The sequence below is a fragment of the Ambystoma mexicanum genome, chromosome 4q, assembly GCF_040938575.1.
Source record: "Ambystoma mexicanum isolate Mex_15411 chromosome 4q, UKY_AmexF1_1, whole genome shotgun sequence".
NCBI lineage: Eukaryota > Metazoa > Chordata > Amphibia > Caudata > Ambystomatidae > Ambystoma > Ambystoma mexicanum.
In genome coordinates, this window is record NC_090928.1 from 550641757 (window position 1) to 550663388 (window position 21632).

Below are 21632 nucleotides of genomic sequence, written 5' to 3' on the forward strand. Positions count from 1 at the left end.
GCATGTGATACATTGCCATTCCAATTTCCACAGACCCATTAATAACGCTCGCCCTCCTTTACTCCACCACAGGGTCCTATTCAAACGACGAGCTCCAGGACCCCCCTACCAGCACACCTGCAAAGAGGGCCAAGACCAATGCCAAAGACCCTCCACCTCAGCTGCACGGATCAAGACACGGCAGCAGCACAAATCAAGTGGCAGCACACAGGAGGGGACTTCAACAGGCACCCCAGCAGCCAGCATGCCCACAACAGCACCACCACAGGCCCCCCCCAATGGATGCCACAGAAGGCACTGCTTCTGGTGGCAGCAGCACCATAGGTGACACTGCATTAATGGCAGCATGCTCCGACACAGAAAACGGTGATGTCGATGTAGGATCCATCCATGACCTGTCTCAATCCCCCTGTTTGTTTCATCCCGTACACCATGAGGATACCACGCAGGGGCACCCACAAGACGACGACTGGCCATCCCCCACAAGCCCTGTGTCAAGGCAACATGAGGTGATCAGCCCCTCTGTGACACCACCGCAAATGGCCATGGCCCAGCAGAGGCAACAATCCCTCGACCAGGTGATCGTGCAACAGCAGCAACTGGCCACACTCCTCAAGGACCATGCTGATGAATGTGGGGGTACTAAGGCAGCCATAGAAACATGTACTGAGACACTAAGGGCACAAATGGAGAGAAGCACCGAGTGCCTGAGAGTACAAATGGAGAGAAGCACCGAGAGCCTGAGAGTACAAATGGAGAGAAGCACCGAGAGCCTGAGGGGGGAACTGCATGCGACGTCCAAAGACGTATGTGCTGAACTTGCCGCTGTGCGCCGTGTGCTCACTGAGCTCTCACAAACCCTTAGGGACATGCATGGACGTGAGCAGGCAGAGACATCATCCGTTGCAAGTTCCGTCCAGGGCAGCCCCCAACGTAGATCTGGGAGGAACCTGCGCTCCACAGGCAGGGGTGCCCCTGATACCCGGAGAGGGGGCTTGCAATAGCGTCTGCCCACTGACAATGAGCATCTTTGGACACTGGTGTTCGGGGGGGAGGTAGGAGGGTGGAGGGGGTGTGTTGGGCTTACTTGGGTGGCGGGTCGATGGGGTGTGTAACATAATTTCACATATGCTATAAACATTTCACAATCATCCAATGAGATGTGTGGACATTGATCTTTGTGTACGAGGCCATTATAGGCGTACAGTCCATATTGTGCATGTTCCAGACACACACAGTGCCACAAGTCCCGTGTTCATGTATCAGCCACCAGGCGTGAGTGCTAGAAGCATGAATCTATGATAATCTGACGAATTTCACGGCCCTCCTGTGCCTCGCGGACTCCTTGAGGTGCTGCCACATCCCCACCCTCATCATGACCATATTCAGGTGCTTGCAGTTCTGCGTCAGGGGGCATGGGCACATTTCTACGTACGCACATGTTGTGTAGCATGACACATGCCATGACCATCTTTGCAACCTTCTCATGGCGGTACAGGAGTGCCCCGCCAGACCTGCTGAGGCAGCGGAAACGACCCTTCAGTAGGCCGAATGCCTGTTCTATGACTACACGGGTACGTGAGTGGGCATGGTTGTAGTCCTCCTCATGCTGGTTCTGTGGGTTCCGGAGTGGTGTAAGGAGCCATCTCTTCAGTGGATACCCGGCATCACCTGTATGTGGACAATAAAGGATGTTTGTGGAATGACATTGCTACGTACGCACCCCCCCCCCTTCCTGCCAGGTCATTGCCGCATCACATACCCCACATTATCATGCATGAAATGAGACTCACCGAGTAGCCAGGATCTGTTCCCTGCGTGTCGCTCCATGTAGCGTGGTATTGTAGAGTTCCGCAAGACCATAGAATCATGGGTTGATCCAGGAAATCGGGCACAACAATGTGTAATGATCCTGTTGGAGTCACACACCATTTGTACATTAAGAGAATGATATTGTTTTCGGTTGCGGTACTGGGCCTCCATGGCATGTGGGACAACCAATTCCACATGGGTGCAGTCGATGGCACCAATGCAACCCGGTATGCCGGCAAGTGCATGGAATCCCACTTTTGTGTTTGTAATTTCCTGCTCCGAGCGTGGTAGAGAGATGTAGTCGTCTGTGTGCTTCAGGAGGGCATCAAGCACTTGCAATAGTGTCCGTGACAACAGTTGCTGTGAAATGCCATGCAACTGTCCGACTGTGTGCTGGTAGGTGCCTGTTGCCAGGAAGTGGAGTACAGACACCACCTTCAGTAGGGGTGGGATGGCGGTTGGGCTATCTATCATGCTGACAAGGTCAGCGTGTGTCATGTCCACAATGGCGGTTATGGTGTCCCGGTCCAAACGGTAGAGGGTGTGGATCTGCTCATCAGTGAGGTTGAACGGATGTGCTCGGAGGCGTGGGATTGCGGGCTGCCTGCGTGGTGGTAGTGGCTGTGCTGGTGGGCCTTGCTGGCCCTGCCTTGCCCTCCTCCTCCTCCTGCGTCTCCTCTGTGCGGCCGGTTGTTGTAGTAGTTTGTGTTCGTCTTCTTCTTGAAGTTGGAGTACTTGCAGTGCTATCAGGTCCCCCAGGGCCAACATCGCTAGTCCTGCCGGTAGCATTTTGGAGTGGGTGTGGTTGTGGGAGGGGGTTGGGTATGCAATTTATGTGTTTTCAAGCTGTATAGCCTCCACCTGTGGTGATTCATTCCACCTGTGCAAGCTGCAATCCCCTTTGGGCGAGCACATCCCGCACACAACGCTGCAATTCAACGCATGGCATCTTGCTATTACAATCATGTATTTCATCCTGATGGCAGTGAGATATTGGTTCATATGTTCATTCTGCTATGGTCCCATTGTTTCACATACTATCTTTGCAGTCGCGAACAAACTTGTGATGGGTCAGTGGAATGTAGTACTCGATTAACGGTGGACCCTCATGCAGCACTGTACCGCGGTTCACCGACGGGCGGGGCGTCCCATTTGTGAGTGAAGCCAGTTGCCATTTTCACACACTGCCGCACTACATGGATGGATTTGTGATTTCAAGCGGTCACAGATGCCTTTTCGACGTGATGTTGCAAATGAGGAATTCGAAGGACAGCGCTTTCGGTTTCCAGCTAGCAGCGAGGAGACGCCCACAGGTCTGACTGCAGATATAAAGTTCTATTGTTTAATGTCCTTGGGACAGGGGCCATGTCGAGAATGCAATGATTGATATGAATAGTATGGGATGCGCAATAGCGTAGTGGACGATAAGGCAGGACGTTCCCAAATACATGTTACTTCACAGCACTAGAATTCCGGGCTGGAGCACAGAGGATTTTGCAGACTGCATTACGCACAGACTCAATGGAAATTTCACATGTTATGTGAGTAAATAATCAGGCGTTTTCATACAGGGATGAGGGAATGATGTATGGATGCATGGACAGATGATTTAATAGAGAGTTTGCCATGTACATGGCTTTTTGGAATCTATCCACTTCCCCTGCGCTATGTGATGCAGGGCTGCCATAGTGGGACCATCGTCTATCTGCCCTTGTTGAACCCTCCCTGTCTCGACGCGCCTTCAAACACTTGTGTCTATGGACGTTACTAATCCCATCTAATGGATTCTGTTTTAACAGACGCATGCACACAAACACTCGTTTGTAATAGTGTTTTCACCTCGATTTATATAGTTATGATTCGCAAGTGATTTTTGGGTGGGAATAATCCTTTTGAGTGGGCTAGCATGCATATGGCTGTGGATTTAGTGTGATCATTGAAGTGAGTAATTCAAATGAAGTTCTGATGCCCATACTATTCTTTTTCATTTCATTTGGGTGACAGGTATCTCCTCCCCTTTTGCCGCTGCCATCTGTATGCCACTCCTGCAGATGGCTTTTACTCCCGACACCTGCTGCTTCGTGTTAATCAGTGGAGCACCATTACGATCTTATTGGACGATCGCCAATGGCCCACATGCCCTTACGCAGTACTAGTGGCTAGGAGCAACATATCCAACTTTCAGCTGGACTAGTGCCTACCTAATGGGACGGCCCTGCGGTTCTAGGCGCTTCCAAGTTGCCTTTTTGAACGTGAATGTAGCCCCTGTGTACCATGTAGGAACAGGGCGTCACACAAGAAGAAGCTGGTCATGCAGCCCACAATAATTAAATATATTTTGGAGTTCATGACCTAATAGCTGTATGGGCCTGGTGATTTTGTTGTGCATTAAATTTTGATTATGATATTGACCGTGTAGCGTTATTCTTTGCAAGTAATGTAGCATATTCCTAATTGTGGAGCGATGTATTGTGAGAAGATCTGCTTTGGGTTCCGGCTTCTGAGTATAGTTGCGTGGTACTGTACTGGGCGCGTTTGCCTACGAAGCCCAGTAAGGTCAGGGATAGGGGCTGCCATTATGACTGTTTTAATGATGTCATGCTCATGGGCGGGGGATTAGCTTTTGTGTAACAGATGCCGGTCAGCCAGGTGGATTGGTGGAATGATGTGATTATCAGAATATGGCTGGTCACAGGTGCCTGTGTTTGCGTGCGTTTCTTGGAGGGAGACTGAGGTCATGTCCATTGGAATAGCTTCTGTATTCGTGCCATCTGTGCCCTGCAGCTCCCATTGGCCCCTCTTGAGATGAGCCTGGCTGCTCAGTCACTCTGCCAACTTGTGTGGGACATGCTTATGCTGATGGTTGGTTTGTTTACTGGCAGGAGTACAGGGCTGGTGCAGTCTCACTCAGGATACTGCTTTGAATGTTGCCTTACACTGGTGTCAAGCGATGGGGGGCCTGTTTTTGTTTGTCTCAGTTTTCAGTTCATGTTGCTGTACTTGAACCTTCACATGCCTGTGCTGCATCAGTACAGCAATGGTGCCATGGCAAATATGGATGGCCACTCACAAGGCACTTGGAGCCCCTACATTCATTTGTTCGTTGGCATGCATGGGTGACTTGTACATTTCACTGGTTGCATTGTGTGACTTCATTCAACCTACGAGGAGTTGTGCAATGTGGCCAGGGAGTGGTGTACAGGCACTCAGTAGGGCCTTTTACGGTTGGTTCGCGATGCCGTACTTCTCACCATGGCGGAATGGTACTTTCCGCCATGCTTGATGGTGTTAGGTACATGTCCGCTAGGGTCAGAATTCGCGTACCGTTGCGCCATGGTGGTGATTACGGTTTCGCATGGCGCGCGTACTTGGTGCAGTTAGCGTTGGCGTTCACTACGGTGTCGCTAATGGCATCGTACTTTACGGTGACGGGTCATAATTGCACCGAGCGGTATTCGATGGCGGTATTGCATTTCCGCCATCGTTTTTCGATTTCCGCCAGGGTCGTAATGAGGGCCCTTGTGATTTATGAATCGTGACTGTGTATGCAAGAGTTAGAGAAAATTGTTCTCTGCGTACATACATATCTTTGAAGAGAAGGAATCTAGCTGTTGAACGTCCTATCCGTTTTACTTCTGAAAGTTTGTCAAAGAGTACATTGACAAACTGAATTTTGTTGTCACGTGGGTATGTTTGAAAGCCAACAACTGTACCCAGTGCTCCATTAACTAGACCTTGGTCCACGTCAAGGTTACTTTTAAGCATTACTCTGCAAATTAAGGATAATTTTAACATCTTTTCCAAGCCTCCTGTGTTTGAGATTGATTTTTCTAAATTATTTAGTCTTGTTGTGGCTTGGTTACACATGGGTAGTGTCATACCATGTACATCTAGTTTGTCTGTGGCGCTAATTTCCATTATTGGTTGCATTTCTTTACTTAACATTATTTCATTGAATTTGAGACAGCTTGCAAGAGTTGGCATTAAGGCCATACAATTGACATTTTTGTGGGCTAATTGTTCCATAATATCTGTAGCACATGCATTATCGCCATAAAGTGCATTAATGTGCCGGGTTTTCAATGTTGCTTCTGCTTCTTTAGAAAGTATACCAACTCTCAAACTTTTTAAAATGTTGGCATAAGTGAGATCTGCAGATTGGTGCATGTTTTCTGTTAATATTCTGAGGGTAATTCATAGAATTTCGCAGAAAAGTGTCGCAAGCGGCTGGCGCAGAGTGTCCGTGTGCGATTGACTGCGCCAGGCACGTGCGCAAAAACCGATTTCCGCGCACAGCGTATTCATGGATTTTAGGCTTCCAAACCAGCCGTGGCACAGAGAATCGCAGAGACCCTGCAGCAGCGCCAGTAACGCCCCCAAGAACGCCCTCGCGCAAGGAAAAGCCATCAAAATCGCTAAATCATCGCAAAGGGCTGCGCAAATCCTGGACCAGTTCACCGGGCTGGCAAACAGCAGGGTACGTGTATTTCAGGGGTGCGCGGGAAGTTCCACACGCGATTTCAGCAGGGTACGTGTATTTCAGGGGTGCGCGGGAAGTTCCACACGCGAATGGGCCAGTGCGAGCAGGGTACGTGTATTCCATGGGTGCGCGGGAAGTTCCACACGCGATTTCATCAGGGTACGTGTATTTCAGGGGTGCGCGGGAAGTTCCACACGCGATTGGCCCAGTGCGAGCAGGGTACGTGTATTTCAGGGGTGCGCGGGAAGTTCCACACGCGATTGTCCCAGTGCGAGCAGGGTACGTGTATTTCAGGGGTGCGCGGGAAGTTGGACACGCGATTTCAGCAGGGAATGTGTATTTCAGGGGTTCTGGGGAGTACTACACGTGAATTGGCCGTGTGGGTCCTCCCAGGTGTACGCTCCACAACCTCCACGGCCCCTGCAGGCAGCCCACACCACGGGGGACTACCCTGCACCTCTGCTCATGTCCCGCAGGCAGCCCATCCACCATGGGCATGCCCCCCAGCCAACCCACATGTCACCTTGTACTACTGATCAACAATGCATGTCTCCCACCACCCCCACCCCCCAGCACTGTGGGGCACCTGCCAGCAGGCCCCCACTCATGTCCAACTCATGTTTCCCACCACCCCCAGCCCCCTGCACTGTGGGGCATCTGCCAGCAGGCCCCCACCCATGTCCAACTCATGTACCCCTGCACCCCCACCCCCCAGCATTGTGGGGCACCCTCCACCAGGCCCCCACTCATGTCCCCCTGCACCCCACCCCCCAGCATCCAGGGTCACCTTCCACCAGGCCCCCACTCATGTCTCCCACCACCCCCACCCCCCTGCCACCATGGCCACCCTCCACCAGGCCCCCACTCATGTCCCCCTGCACCCCCACCCCCCAGCATCCAGGGTCACCCTCCACCAGGCCCCCACTCATGTCTCCCACCACCCCCACCCCCTGCCACCATGGGCAGCCTCCACCAGGCCCCCACCCATGTCTCCCACCACCCCCACCCCCCAGCAGTGCAGGGGCACCCTCCACCAGGCCCCCACTCATGTCTCCCACCACCCCCACCCCCCAGCAGTGCAGGGGCAGCCTCCACCAGGCCCCCACTCATGTCTCCCACCACCCCACCCCCCAGCAGTGCAGGGGCAGCCTCCACCAGGCCCCCACCCATGTCTCCCACCACCCCCACTCCCCAGCAGTGCAGGGGCACCCTCCACCAGGCCCTCACTCATGTCCCCCACCACCCCCACCCCCCTGCCACCATGGGCAGCCTCCACCAGGCCCCCATCCATGTCTCCCACCACCCCCACCCCCCAGCAGTGCAGGGGCACCCTCCACCAGGCCCCCACTCATGTCTCCCACCACCCCCACCCCCCAGCAGTGCAGGGGCAGCCTCCACCAGGCCCCCACTCATGTCTACCACCACCCCCACCCCCCAGCCACCAGGGGCACCCTCCACCAGGCCCCTGTTCATGTCTCCCACCACCCCCACCTCCCTGCCACCATGGGCAGCCTCCACCAGGCCCCCACTCATTTCTCCCACCACCCCCACCCCCTGCCACCATGGGCAGCCTCCACCAGGCCCCCACTCATGTCTCCCACCACCCCCACCCCCCAGCAGTGCAGGGGCACCCTCCACCAGGCCCCACTCATGTCTCCCACCGCCCCCACCCCCCAGCAGTGCAGGGGCAGCCTCCACAAGGCCCCCACTCATGTCTACCACCACCCCCACCCCCCTGCCACCATGGGCAGCCTCCACCAGGCCCCCACCCATGTCTCCCACCACCCCCATCCCCCAGCAGTGCAGGGGCAGCCTCCACCAGGCCCCCACCCATGTCTCCCACCACCCCCACCCCCCAGCAGTGCAGGGTCATCCTCCACCAGGCCCCCACTCATGTCTCCCACCACCCCCACCCCCCAGCCACCATGGCCACCCTCCACCAGGCCCCCACTCATGTCTCCCACCACCCCCACCCCCCAGCAGTGCAGGGGCACCCTCCACCAGGCCCCCACTCATGTCTCCCACCACCCCCACCCTCCAGCAGTGCAGGGGCAGCCTCCACCAGGCCCCCACTCATGTCTCCCACCACCCCCACCCCCCAGCCACCATGGCCACCCTCCACCAGGCCCCCACTCATGTCCCACTACACCCCCACCCCCCAGCATCCAGGGTCACGCTCCACCAGGCCCCCACTCATGTCTCCCACCACCCCCACCCCCCTGCCACCATGGGCAGCCCCCACCAGGTCCTCACAATCCCCAATCATGTGCGTAATGGTCAGCCTCCACAGCCAAAAAGCCCTACCAAGTAACCCATTCACCCACATGGAAATGGAAATCACATGTTACACCCCCAATGTTCATGAAGCTAATGAACCCATGTCCGTCACACACAATGGTTGCAATTGAATGGGAAAACACCCAACAAGACATGCATGAAACCAATGAGATGATACCACACAGTGAAGTATGGAAACAAAATAGTATTGAAAAAAATAAAGAATGCTAAAGAAAGGAAACAAACTACAATGGGAATGAGAAAAAATAAGCTGCATGTCCGTATTAAAAAAAAAAACTGCAAATCAGAATCCAAAAAAATGTCGTCCAAAGTCAAATGTAAAAAAATCTCTATGCAATAAAGAACTATGTAAAAAACTACCAAGGGATCCATGAGCCCAACTGAACAAAGGAAACCTACTAAAAAACCTAACTAAAAATCAACTATATACAAAAAGTGGAGCAGTGTCCGTCGACTCCAAATCATAATAAGAAACAAAGGAAACCTAAAACTAAAGAACTATATACAAAGGTGGCGGGCAAGTCCAGCGGCTCACTCCGTGGTTTCCCGGGCCAGGGCATCATTGAACTCCTGTTCGATGTCCCGGAGGCGGTCCAGTTCCATGGCCCCGAGGGTCCGCAGGGACGATGCTGTGTCCTCCTCCAACCCCCTGCGGATTGCCTCGAGGCACTCGGCCCGCCTCAGGGCCCTCCGCATGGAGTTCTCCGCCATGACCATTGTGAGCCGCGCCTCTTCCGCCGCCGCCGCTCCGCACCTATGGCGTGGCCCAACCGCTGCCACACGGAAGACACTCTCTGTCCTGGGTCCCCCTGCCCTCCGGCCGATGCCTGCCCCTCCGATGTCGAAAGCCCCGAGCCTTCATGTCTCCCAGCATGTTGCTGCTGCTGCTCTGCCTCTGCCCGTGCACTGCCTTCTGCTGCCTGCACATCCTCCGCCGGCTGGGGTGCAGTTGTTGATGTGGCCACCCCTGCTGGACCTCCGACTCCCGACTGTGGCAGGGATGCCTCTTCCACCAGCCTGGCCGCACCGTCAGAGGCAGCTCCACAGGGCACCCAGGTGACTGATGGGTGGGAAGATGGCACAGAGGACGACTGGAGCGTAGGGGGTCCAGTTGAGGAGGGGGTCGGAGCAAGCCCCATCAGACGGAGGAATCCAGCCTGGGTGACCTGTCCCAGCAGGCTGACGTGGTCAACGAGCCATTCGAGATGACGTGCAGTCTCTCCATGAAAAGACTGCTGGTCACCTCGAATGCCCCATTGCGCAACGCCACACCAGCCAGGACAGGCTCAACCCGGACCTGGATGGCCACGTCCGCAGGCAGAGGAAGGCCAATTGAGGTCAGCTCATCCCCTGCCTGAAAACGGGTCTGGACGTAGGCATCCCTGCTGGTGCAAGATGATGCAGGGACAGGATCGGGGACAGGATTGCACACAGGCACCTCTGCGGCGGCCTGTGCTGCCTCCTGTCCCTGGTCCTGCACTGCACCACTAGCACCAGTGGGATCCCCACCTCCAGACCCCGTCTCTGGTGCTTGCACGGCCTCCTCCTCCACCAAACCCCCCACCAACCTGGATGACTCCGTGCCATCTTCCCCTGTTGGGCCCTGTGGGGTCCCAGCTGCCCCTTCTACTGCCGAGGAGTCCAACTGCAACCTCCACCTCTTGGACCTCCCCCCGGCAGCTGCGGCCTGGGACGCGGCACCGGACTCCTCACTCCCCGACGAGATGACAACACGGGAGGGGAGCCGGGCCTTGCGTCTCCGGCTGGCGGTCGGATCCCCGCCGCTGTGCTCCACAGCACCTTCTCCGCCCTCTTCATCAGTTGACGCTGCAGACAGGGAGAAACAAAACACAGGCATCAGGGCATTGTACAATGGACACATACACACATGACAGTTGCACATGAGTGGCATTGGCAAACCTCAGACATGTCATCACAATCCCCAACACACATGTCATTGCAACTCGCACACATGAGCCATACCACAGCCATATCGCAACTGCCACCACCATCCCTACACATACAACAGCATCAGCAGCCAAAGGGGAGCCAGACATCACATGCAACACAGGAAGTGCACCACACATGTACACACACCACCACACTTGCATGCATGTGTACACCTCTGCCAAGTGTCGCACTGTTCAGACGGGCATCCATGTCACATCTGCCAATCAGGCTTCCACATACCGCTGTCACATGCATCCATGTTGCATCACTGTTGCACCCTTGTCAAATACACACACATGCACATGTACACAGTGCTCATACATGCAGCCGAAAACAACATACATACGTGACATCACGGACATGTCTACTTACATACACATTCATCCAAACATGTGTGCACGCACAACTGCATTTGGCATGCAAGCCTACACACACAAGCACCATCCATGTCTCACACATTACAGCCCTCGCATGTGTCAGCCCCACGGCCCTGTACACCCCCACCCATACTCGACCCCATACAAACAGATATGCAACCTGCACAATACAGAATAATCACCACACGCACTGCTCACAATCAGGATGCATGTACACTCACCGCTCGACTCCAGACAGGTCTGCTTCTCTAGGACCTGGACGTGGAGCGCTGGGGATATGCGTTCCAGGACCCCCATCTGTTCTTCCGACAAGTGGCCCCGGCGCCCCTTGGCATCCGCTGCCTTCAAGAGGCGCCGGGCCTTGTTCAGGGTCCTGGACCTGAAGTCCTCCCAGCGCTTCCTGACATGTTGTAAGTCCCGGACTGCCACCCCCTCCACATTGATGGCAGTCACGATGTCAGTCCAGATCCGAGTCCGTCCTTCCTTGTCGGCGCGGGAACTTCCGAAGAGGGCATCATACTGTCCCAGGACTTGCTCCACCAGGACACCAACTTCGGTGGCACTGAAGCTGGTGCCCCTCTGCCTCTCTGGCCGGGGGTTGTCAGTGGTCACAGATGGTGTTTTCCCCGACATGACAACCCCAGAGGCAGGAGTGGGTGGGCAACTGGGTCCTGGGGCTGGGCTGTGGAGCGATGGAATTCCAGTCGGGAGTCTTCGGTTCCAGCAGGGGTGGTCACAGCAACAGCACCCCTGGCTGATGTGCAGGCAGCAAATGGCAGTGCACGTGGGCAGCAGGCAGTCAGGCAGCAGCAGATGGCAGATGGGAGCGTGCTCGGGGCTCTGGGGGGCAGTAGTTCGGCCTTCTGGGCAGGAGCGTGGTCTTCCATGTGCTTACGCGTGGCCAGCTTGGTACGGAGTGATTTGGCATGTGAAAATCCTGCACGTCAGTGTGAAAATCGAGGAAAGGCCCTTAGCGCGTAAGCGCGTCAGCACGCATACGCGATTCTATTGGACCAAAGGCCCTCAGCGCGTAAGCGCGTCTGTGACGTGACCCGCACGGGTGTTTCCCACACAGCACGTGATGACAGAGCACACGTGGAAAGACTGCACGTCAGAGTGTCATCGCGTGTAATTGGACAGCACGTCAGAGTCTCATCGCGTGTAATTGGTGGAAATGGCCCTACTCGCAGGAGTGACAAAGCGTGTAATTGGTGGAAATGGCCCTACACGCATAAGTGACAAAGCGTGTAATTGGTGGAAATGGCCCTAGCGCGTACACGCCGCGTAAGTGACGCTGGACGTGTGGGCCTGTATAAAAGGTACGTGTAGAACACCATTTCCTTGTACGTGCTTTTCGTGGAGAGAGAGTGGGTGAATTCTGTACTTCTTGTCGTTTCACACACGATTTGCTTCACGGCATTTCAAGTTCGTATTCCCTGTTACCTCTGACAGCTTTTTCTCTTTTTTCTCTTATACTGGTTTACCTGGGCCTGTTCCCTCAAACAGTGTTCCCATCTACTGTTGTCCTGTCTCCTCAGACAGTGTACAAATCTTCTTTTGGCGGTGGTGTTGCCAACCAAACGCGGTCCTTTTTCACGCTCTTTTACCTGGCAGACGGTGAGTCACGCACGTATCGAACATCTGTGCTTGCCCCGTGTGTAGCCTACCCCTTCAGAGGTCATTCTAGGCTGTGTGTGACACGCATACGTTCATTCTTGTGTTACTGGGTGCCACAGCGTAGTGCAGGTTTTTCTTTCTGCACACGTGGTCTAGGAGGGGTTGTGTGCATGTCATCTCCCTTTTTTGGGGCTCCTGTGCGTAGCGTGACCCGTCATCTTTCCCCAGGGGTTACAATCAGCCTTGCAAGAGCACTAGGGTACAATTACCATCTGGTACCCAACCCCTTTGACCCCCAATTGCCCAGGACAATAGTTTACAGCCACTCCCATACGCACATTTACATCAGTGCCATGGCTGGGAGGCGAGGATTCCGTAAGGGTGGCAAAGGTGGAAGAGCCACAAGTGGTGGCCGTGGTGGATCCGGTAGGGGACGTGGTCGTTACTTGCAGGGTGAGCCTGTCCCCCCATGTGTGGAGGACCAGTCAAGGGCACCCATAATCCACCCCCCCCTCCCGTTGAGGCTGATGTGGCTGACACCATCCATGCTCAGCCCTTGTTGGACCAGCCCATTGTGGCACCAGACCTGGCTGACTCCATGGCTGACTTCCAGGTCAGCAGGCCTATGACACGTGCGCTGGTGCACGTTGATGTCACCATGCCACGTGCATCTGGGGAAGCAAGGTCATCTGCTGCACCAAGTAGGCAGGGCGGAGAGGCTGCAGGGGCAGCTGCGGCTCCATCCACCCCAGCCCTCACACACCCAGCCAGGACAGTGTCGGTCCTAGTCCATGCTGCTGACATTCCCCCTGACACCATCACACTAGAGCCAATGCCTGCACCAACTCCCATGCTGAGTGTGCAATCCCACACTCCTCATACAGAGTCCACCAGGGCTCCTGCCCCTAGTGTCCAGAGCGGCGCAGGACACTCAGGATCACCACCACCTTCCAAGCGGAAGAGGAAGAGTGCTCGTCCGGCACAGGCTGATGCCCCAGACACGGCTACACAGTCCGGCCCGTCCAGGAAGCCCAGCTTCACGGATGATGAACTGAATGCACTTGTCGAGTATGTGTCCGCACATGACAACGAGATGGTCATTGTTGCAGGATCCAAGACCACACCTGCACAACGCCAGGCACACTGGCAGACCGTTGCGGACATCGTAAGTGCCCTTGGAATCATGAGGCGCACAGCGAATGATTGCTATAAGCGCTGGAATGACCTAAAGCGCAGGGCAAAGAGTAAGCTGGCCTCAAGTCATGCCGCAACTCTAGTGACTGGAGGTGGGTCTCCAGTAGTAGACATGGAACTCACTCCACATGAGTCAGTCGCTGGGACCTACGTCACGGATGAACAGATCCAAGGCGTGGGAGATCTGGCTGATTACGAAGCATTGTCCGGTGAGTGCACATGCATGTGTGTGACATCCATGTGCATGGTGTGTGTGTGTGAGGGCTTCTGTTTGTGTGCCAGGTGAGAGTGTGTGCGCCTGAGTCATATGGGTCAGCCATGTGCTTCATGCAATACATCCAGCGCAGCTGCATTTGGCCATAGCAGTATCCCTTCTGCCAACAGTAGACATCTAGCCCAACTGCACGCCAGTTGCCCTTGAAGTGTCACCTTGCCAGAGCATTGTTGCTTATTTTTCACTGTTCATTCAGTCAGATTGTTTGCATTCCACCACCTTTACTAGGCATGTTGCAGTCCACTAGTCACATGTCTGGCATGGCTATGGTAAAGTGGAGTGACTTTGTTACCTGGATATCATTTGTTCACACATATCCCTGTGCAATTGGACCATTTCAGACTGGCAGCTCCAGGTGAAAAATCTGACCTGTTAGAATTAGAAAAGCTATTACATGCGGGAACTGGACTGAATGAATAGGTGCTGCCCTCCTCTCCATCTTCACTCCAATATCAATGGTACATGCCATCTGTGTGATGGAATGTGTGTTTCACCTGGCAATCACAGGTCAATGTGTGATGCCACTGCCAGGCAGCATGCAGAAAATGTGTTCATCTTCCATCTTGGTGTCATCAGTGTGTGCCATTTGCCTGGCCTTCATATGCAGTGAGGGTGCATGCATGGGAGGGTTTTAGTCATGTGGGACATGTGTCAATCAAGTACTGGTTCTCTTGCTTCTCAGCCCTCATTGTGTGCCATGGTGCTAATGCCTGTTTCCATTTCTTTGTTTTTATGTCTTTGCAGGGGAAGACGCACCTGATACTGCTGGGGTTGTGGAGATGGTGCAGACCCAGGAGGGGTCCGAGGGCCGACCAACCACCAGTGAGGGACGTGGTGTGGTGGTGGGTGAGAACCCACAAGTGCTGCAGGTCGTGCTCTCAAGGGGTGTCTCTGGCTGCACCTCCCCCGAGCTGTACTCAGGTGTTGATTCGGATGAGACCTAGGTGCCGTCGCAGGTGAGTGTTCCATGGAGGGAATCTGTTCTGTCCCACCCACCTGCACCAGGGTCAGAACCCTCAATGGGGATGTCAGTGTTGGCAGCTACGCCTTTGGTGGTTATGGATGCAGGGTCACACTCCGCGACATCTGATCCTGTTCCTGGGCCAGCAGATCAGAGGGGGAATGCAGTCCTGCAGCCTCAGGCAGTGCCGGCACAGCAAGGCGCAGTTCTCCTTGCCCCAGACCGGTGTGGTGCCCGCCGACGTATTGGCCGTACGCCACCTGGCAATACCGCATGGGAGCAATCCATTTACGGTATGGCAACACAACAGGCAGCATCATCCGAGATTATGGCTCAGGCCATGGATAGGGTGGCCACTTCCATTGTCCCCCCTGAAAGGCTGATGGAGCGACTAGAGCAGGCAACCGACTCCATCTGCCAGTCACACAGGGAGGACATGTTGGGGTCCAACAGGCACAGTCGGGCGGCACTGGCGACTCTGCAGGAGGCCATCTCCATTGAGTCCCAGGCCCACAGGGAAGCCCTGAGGCACGAGCTCCTTCACCTCAGGACGACTCTTGTTGAGCTTGAGGCTTCAACACACCAAAGGACAGAACAGCAGCTGGAGCGTCTCACCCGTACGCTCTCAGCTGAGATGCAGGCAACGAGGGCGGATCCAGGCATCCCGTGAGTTGTTGCATGGGGACCACCGCACACTCATCCTCCAGAACCAGACCTACCACACCTGCATGCTTGCAGCCATGGAGGAGCAGACTAGGGCCTTGCGTGGGCTGCCTCCCATAGTGCAACCACCTCCGGATGCAGCTGCACAGGGTGATAATAGCGACAGCAGTGATACTCCCACAATAGGGTAGCCGTGTGGGCCATGAGCCCATGGAGGTGTTTTTTTTCCCAGGACCCACACAAGTGGGTTTTGGTGTGCACCCTGTCCTCGGACCTCCTGGGTGGCCTCCCAAACCCCCCGGGCCCATCAATGGCCATTTTTGATTTTTATTTTTATTTTAGATTTTTATTTTTATTTTTATTTTTAATTTCTAAATATTTTTTCCCAATTTTTTTGGGACAATTTGTTGGCTTCCGTGGTTCCTGTGGGCATACGCAGCATTGTGGCTGGGCACATGCAGGCTTGTCATGTATTTGGTTCAGATGCTTGGGTTTGAGTCACACACACCCCTCCTGCTTCCCGTTTCCATGGGCTTGCTAAGGGTGTGCCCAAGTGACATTGACGTACATGGTGACATTGGACTCCCACTACATGTGTGGGTAGTCTAGTCAATACTGTGTATACATTCCTAGTGCATATTGCTGTTGTGTTGTACACTGCATGTTGCATTGATGTGTAACTCATCATCTGTGTCTACCTCCCAATTTGCAGGTCCCTTCCTCATGTCTTCACAAGGCCCTCTAGTCTGGAGATGGGGTCCATGTTGGCAGCAGTGCAGCTACAACTCTACATGGCGCCAACACTGCACAGTTGGTAGTGGTGGGAGTGCAGGCATTTCCAGGTGGTGAGACTACTAATATATAACATTTGTGATGTCATGTTAATGGTAGTACCTGCTCAAGTTTGTTGTTGGTCCTGCATTACTGTGAGCATTTCAGGTGTTGCAAGTTTCAATTAGGGACACTCTACATTGTGACACTAGTGTCATGTTGTGGGGATTACTTTGTTTACCTGCAAATAGCATGACATGGCACGGTGTGTCGTGTGGCGGTGCTGGGGATGGGTTGGCTGACATGGCACTGTCCTCTTGTTGAATTTTGCAAGTGGGTATTCATTTTAGCTGCTTGAATGTGTTACTTCACAAAACTGCATTGGTGGTGTCTGTGTGGGTAGGGATGCACACATTGTGACACTTCCAGGTGTACAATCTCAGGCTGATATGGTTTTCACGGTTCATTCTCCAGACATTCAGGATCAGTGTCAGGTTGAGTCATCATTGATTGTCAGATGGAATGTGCCAGGGCAGTGTGCACTCCACAGGGGTGTGATTTCTATGTGAAGTAATTAGCCACTAGCTGTGTACGGGCTGCCTCCCCCGTGCCCTTTCCCCTCCCATGAGCAGCGGCTGTGCATGTGGTTGGGGATGTGGGGCCACCACCATGTCCACGGCCAGGCCCCGGCGTGTTGCAAAGTTGTGCAGGACGCATGCTGCCACTATGATCCTGCACACTACTGGGGGAGCGTACAACAGCTGCCCGCCAGAACGGTCAAGGGAGCGAAAGCGTGACTTTAGCACTCCGAATGTGCGCTCCACTATGCCCCGGGTTGTAATGTGGGCTGTGTTATATCTTACCTCGGGTGGCGTGGTGGGGTTCCGAATTGGCATCATCATGTGGGGGCTGAGAGGGTAGGCACTGTCCCCTGTGGAGGTGGTGATTGGTATCATTGGTGGGGTTGTGACCTTGCTCAGTATCTGACATGCATGCATGTGCAGTGGCATTCATACTCACCAAGCAGCCATGTATCGCCATGCCGCCCAGCTTCTAGGTCCCGGCTTAGGGTGGACATTCGGTAAATGAAGCTGTCGTGGGTTGATCCGGGATAGTTGGCATATACTGAGGTGATGATTCCCTTGGCATTACATACTACCTGCACGTTGATGGAATGCCAGTGCTTGCGGTTCCTATAGATGTGCTCAGATGCCCTGGGGGGACGTAGAGCCACATGGGTGCAGTCGATGGCACCTAGCACTTTGGGGAATCGTGCCACAGCGTAAAAATCCAGGGCGGCAGCATGCCTTTCTGCAGGGGTTCTAGGCAGGTATATGTGCCTGCGGACTGATGGCCGTGCAGTGATGATGTTCAAGACCTGGTGTAGGCAGCGTGACTGGGTGGCCTGTGATACACCACCCACAATGGCACTTGTCCGCTGAAATGATCCAGTGGCTAAGAAGTGCAGTACATTGAGGACCTTCTCCAGGGGGCTGCGTGCTTGGGAGCACAGGGTGGGTGATGTGAGGTCATCCTCCCACTCACTCACCAGGTCCAGTATAATGTGTGGTGGAAACCTGTACCTCTCATGCACCTGGTCATCAGGCATCCCGAAAAGGCTGGTTCTGGGTGTGAATATTCTGGCCCTGACTATCCTCCTCCTCCTCCTTTGGTAGGCCACGCCCACTGCTGCTAGGAACGGTATGTTCATCCTGGGTCTGAGCTTGTTATTTTGTTAGCGCGCAAATTAATGCGTTGCGCGTGTTGTAGGCGAGCATGTGACCCGCGCACCCCTGAAATCCAGTACCCAGTCCAATAGCGTGTGGAAATTCCCGCGCACCCCGGGATATAGGTGCGCTGACGTACTTCCGTGTGTAAGTGTCCGCGCACCCCTGATATACACGTACATAGGCCAATCGGTGTACACGCACTTTTGTCCAATTACACGCGATGAGACTCTGACGTGCTGTCCAATTACACGCGATGACACTCTGATGTGCAGTGTGTCCACGTGTGCTCTGTCATCACGTGCTGTGTGGGAAACACCCGTGCGGGTCACGTCACAGACGCGTTTACGCGCTGAGGGCCTTTGGTCCAATAGAATCGCGTATGCGTGCTGACGCGTTTACGCGCTGAGGGCCTTTGGTCCAATAGAATCGTGTATGCGTACTGACGCGCTTATGCTCTAAGGGCCTTTCCTCGATTTTCACGCTGACGTGCAGGATTTTCACGTGCCAAATCACTCCGTACCAAGCTGGCCACGCGTAAGCACACGGAAGACCACGCTCCTGCCCAGAAGGCCGAACTACTGCCCCCCAGAGCCCCGAGCACGCTCCCACCTGCCATCTGCTGCTTCCTGACTGCCTGCTGCCCACGTGCACTGCCATTTGCTGCCTGCACATCAGCCAGGGGTGCTGTTGCTGTGACCACCCCTGCTGGAACCGAAGACTCCCGACTGGAATTCCATCGCTCCACAGCCCAGTCCCAGGACCCAGTTGCCCACCCACTCCTGCCTCTGGGGTTGTCATGTCGGGGCAAACACCATCTGTGACCACTGACAACCCCCGGCCAGAGAGGCAGAGGGGCACCAGCTTCAGTGGCACCGAAGTTGGTGTCCTGGTGGAGCAAGTCCTGGGGCAGTATGATGCCCTCTTCGGAAGTTCCCCCGCCGACAAGGAAGGACGGACTCGGATCTGGACTGACATCGTGACTGCCATCAACGCGGAGGGGGTGGCAGTCCGGGACTTACAACATGTCAGGAAGCGCTGGGAGGACTTCAGGTCCAGGACCCTGAACAAGGCCCGGCGCCTCTTGAAGGCAGCGGATGCCAAGGGGCGCCGGGGCCACTTGTCGGAAGAACAGATGGGGGTCCTGGAACGCATATCCCCAGCGCTCCACGTCCAGGTCCTAGAGAAGCAGACCCGTCTGGAGTCGAGCGGTGAGTGTACATGCATCCTGATTGTGAGCAGTGCGTGTGGTGATTATTCAGTATTGTGCAGGTTGCATATCTGTTTGTGTGGGGTCGAGTATGGGTGGGGGTGTACACGGCCGTGGGGCTGACACATGCGAGGGCTGTAATGTGTGAGACATGGATGGTGCTTGTGTGTGTAGGCTTGCATGCCAAATGCAGTTGTGCGTGCACACATGTTTGGATGAATGTGTATGTAAGTAGACATGTCCGTGATGTCACGTATGTATGTTGTTTTCGGCTGCATGTATGAGCACTGTGTACATGTGCATGTGTGTGTATTTGACAAGGGTGCAACAGTGATGCAACATGGATGCATGTGACAGCGGTATGTGGAAGCCTGATTGGCAGATGTGACATGGATGCCCGTCTGAACAGTGCGACACTTGGCAGAGGTGTACACATGCATGCAAGTGTGGTGGTGTGTGTACATGTGTGGTGCACTTCCTGTGTTGCATGTGATGTCTGGCTCCCCTTTGGCTGCTGATGCTGTTGTATGTGTAGGGATGGTGGTGGCAGTTGCGATATGGCTGTGGTATGGCTCATGTGTGCGAGTTGCAATGACATGTGTGTTGGGGATTGTGATGACATGTCTGAGGTTTGTCAATGCCACTCATGTGCAACTGTCATGTGTGTATGTGTCCATTGTACAGTGCCCTGATGCCTGTGTTTTGTTTCTCCCTGTCTGGAGCGTCAACTGATGAAGAGGGCGGAGAAGGTGCTGTGGAGCACAGCGGCGGGGATCCGACCGCCAGCCGGAGACGCAAGGCCCGGCTCCCCTCCCGTGTTGTCATCTCGTCGGGGAGTGAGGAGTCCGGTGCCGCGTCCCAGGCCGCAGCTGCCGGGGGGAGGTCCAAGAGGTGGAGGTTGCAGTTGGACTCCTCAGCAGCAGAAGGGGCAGCTGGGACCCCACAGGGCCCAACAGGGGAAGATGGCACGGAGTCATCCAGGTTGGTGGGGGGTCTGGTGGAGGAGGAGGCCGTGCAAGCACCAGAGACGGGGCCTGGAGTTGGGGATCCCACTGGTGCTAGTGGTGCAGTGCAGGACCAGGGACAGGAGGCAGCACAGGCCGCCGCAGAGGTGCCTGTGTGCAATCCTGTCCCCGATCCTGTCCCTGCATCATCTTGCACCAGCAGGGATGCCTACGTCCAGACCCGTTTTCAGGCAGGGGATGAGCTGACGTCAACTGGCCTTCCTCTGCCTGCGGACGTGGCCATCCAGGTCCGGGTTGAGCCTGTCCTGGCTGGTGTGGCGTTGCGTCAACGGGCCATTCGAGGTGACCTGCAGTCTTTTCATGGAGAGACTGCACGTCATCTCGAATGGCTCGTTGACCACGTCAGCCTGCTGGGACAGGTCACCCAGGCTGGATTCCTCCGTCTGATGGGGCTTGCTCCGACCCCCTCCTCAACTGGACCCCCTACGCACCAGCCGTCCTCTGTGCCATCTTCCCACCCATCAGTCACCTGGGTGCCCTGTGGAGCTGCCTCTGACGGTGCGGCCAGGCTGGTGGAGGAGGCATCCCTGCCACAGTCGGGAGTCGGAGGTCCAGCAGGGGTGGCCACATCAACAACTGCACCCCAGCCGGCGGAGGATGTGCAGGCAGCAGGAGGCAGTGCACGGGCAGAGGCAGAGCAGCAGCAGCAACATGGTGGGAGACATGAAGGCTCGGGGCTTTCGACATCGGAGGGGCAGGCATCGGCCGGAGGGCAGGGGGACCCAGGACAGAGAGTGTCTTCCGTGTGGCAGCGGTTGGGCCACGCCATAGGTGCGGAGCGGCGGCGGGCGGAAGAGGCGCGGCTCACAATGGTCAGGGCGGAGAACTCCATGCGGAGGGCCCTGAGGCGGGCCGAGTGCCTCGAGGCAATCCGCAGGGGGTTGGAGGAGGACACGGCGTCGTCCCTGCGGACCCTCGGGGCCATGGAACTGGACCGCCTCCGGGACATCGAACAGGAGTTCGATGATGCCCTGGCCCGGGACACCACGGAGTGAGCCGCTGGACTTGCCCGCCGCCTTTGTATATAGTTCTTTAGTTTTAGGTTTCCTTTGTTTCTTATTATGATTTGGAGTCGACGGACACTGCTCCACTTTTTGTATATAGTTGATTTTTAGTTAGGTTTTTTAGTAGGTTTCCTTTGTTCAGTTGGGCTCATGGACCCTTGGTAGTTTTTTACATAGTTCTTTATTGCATAGAGATTGCTTTACATTTGACTTTGGATGACATTTTTTTGGATTCTGATTTGCAGTTTTTTTTTTTAATACGGACATGC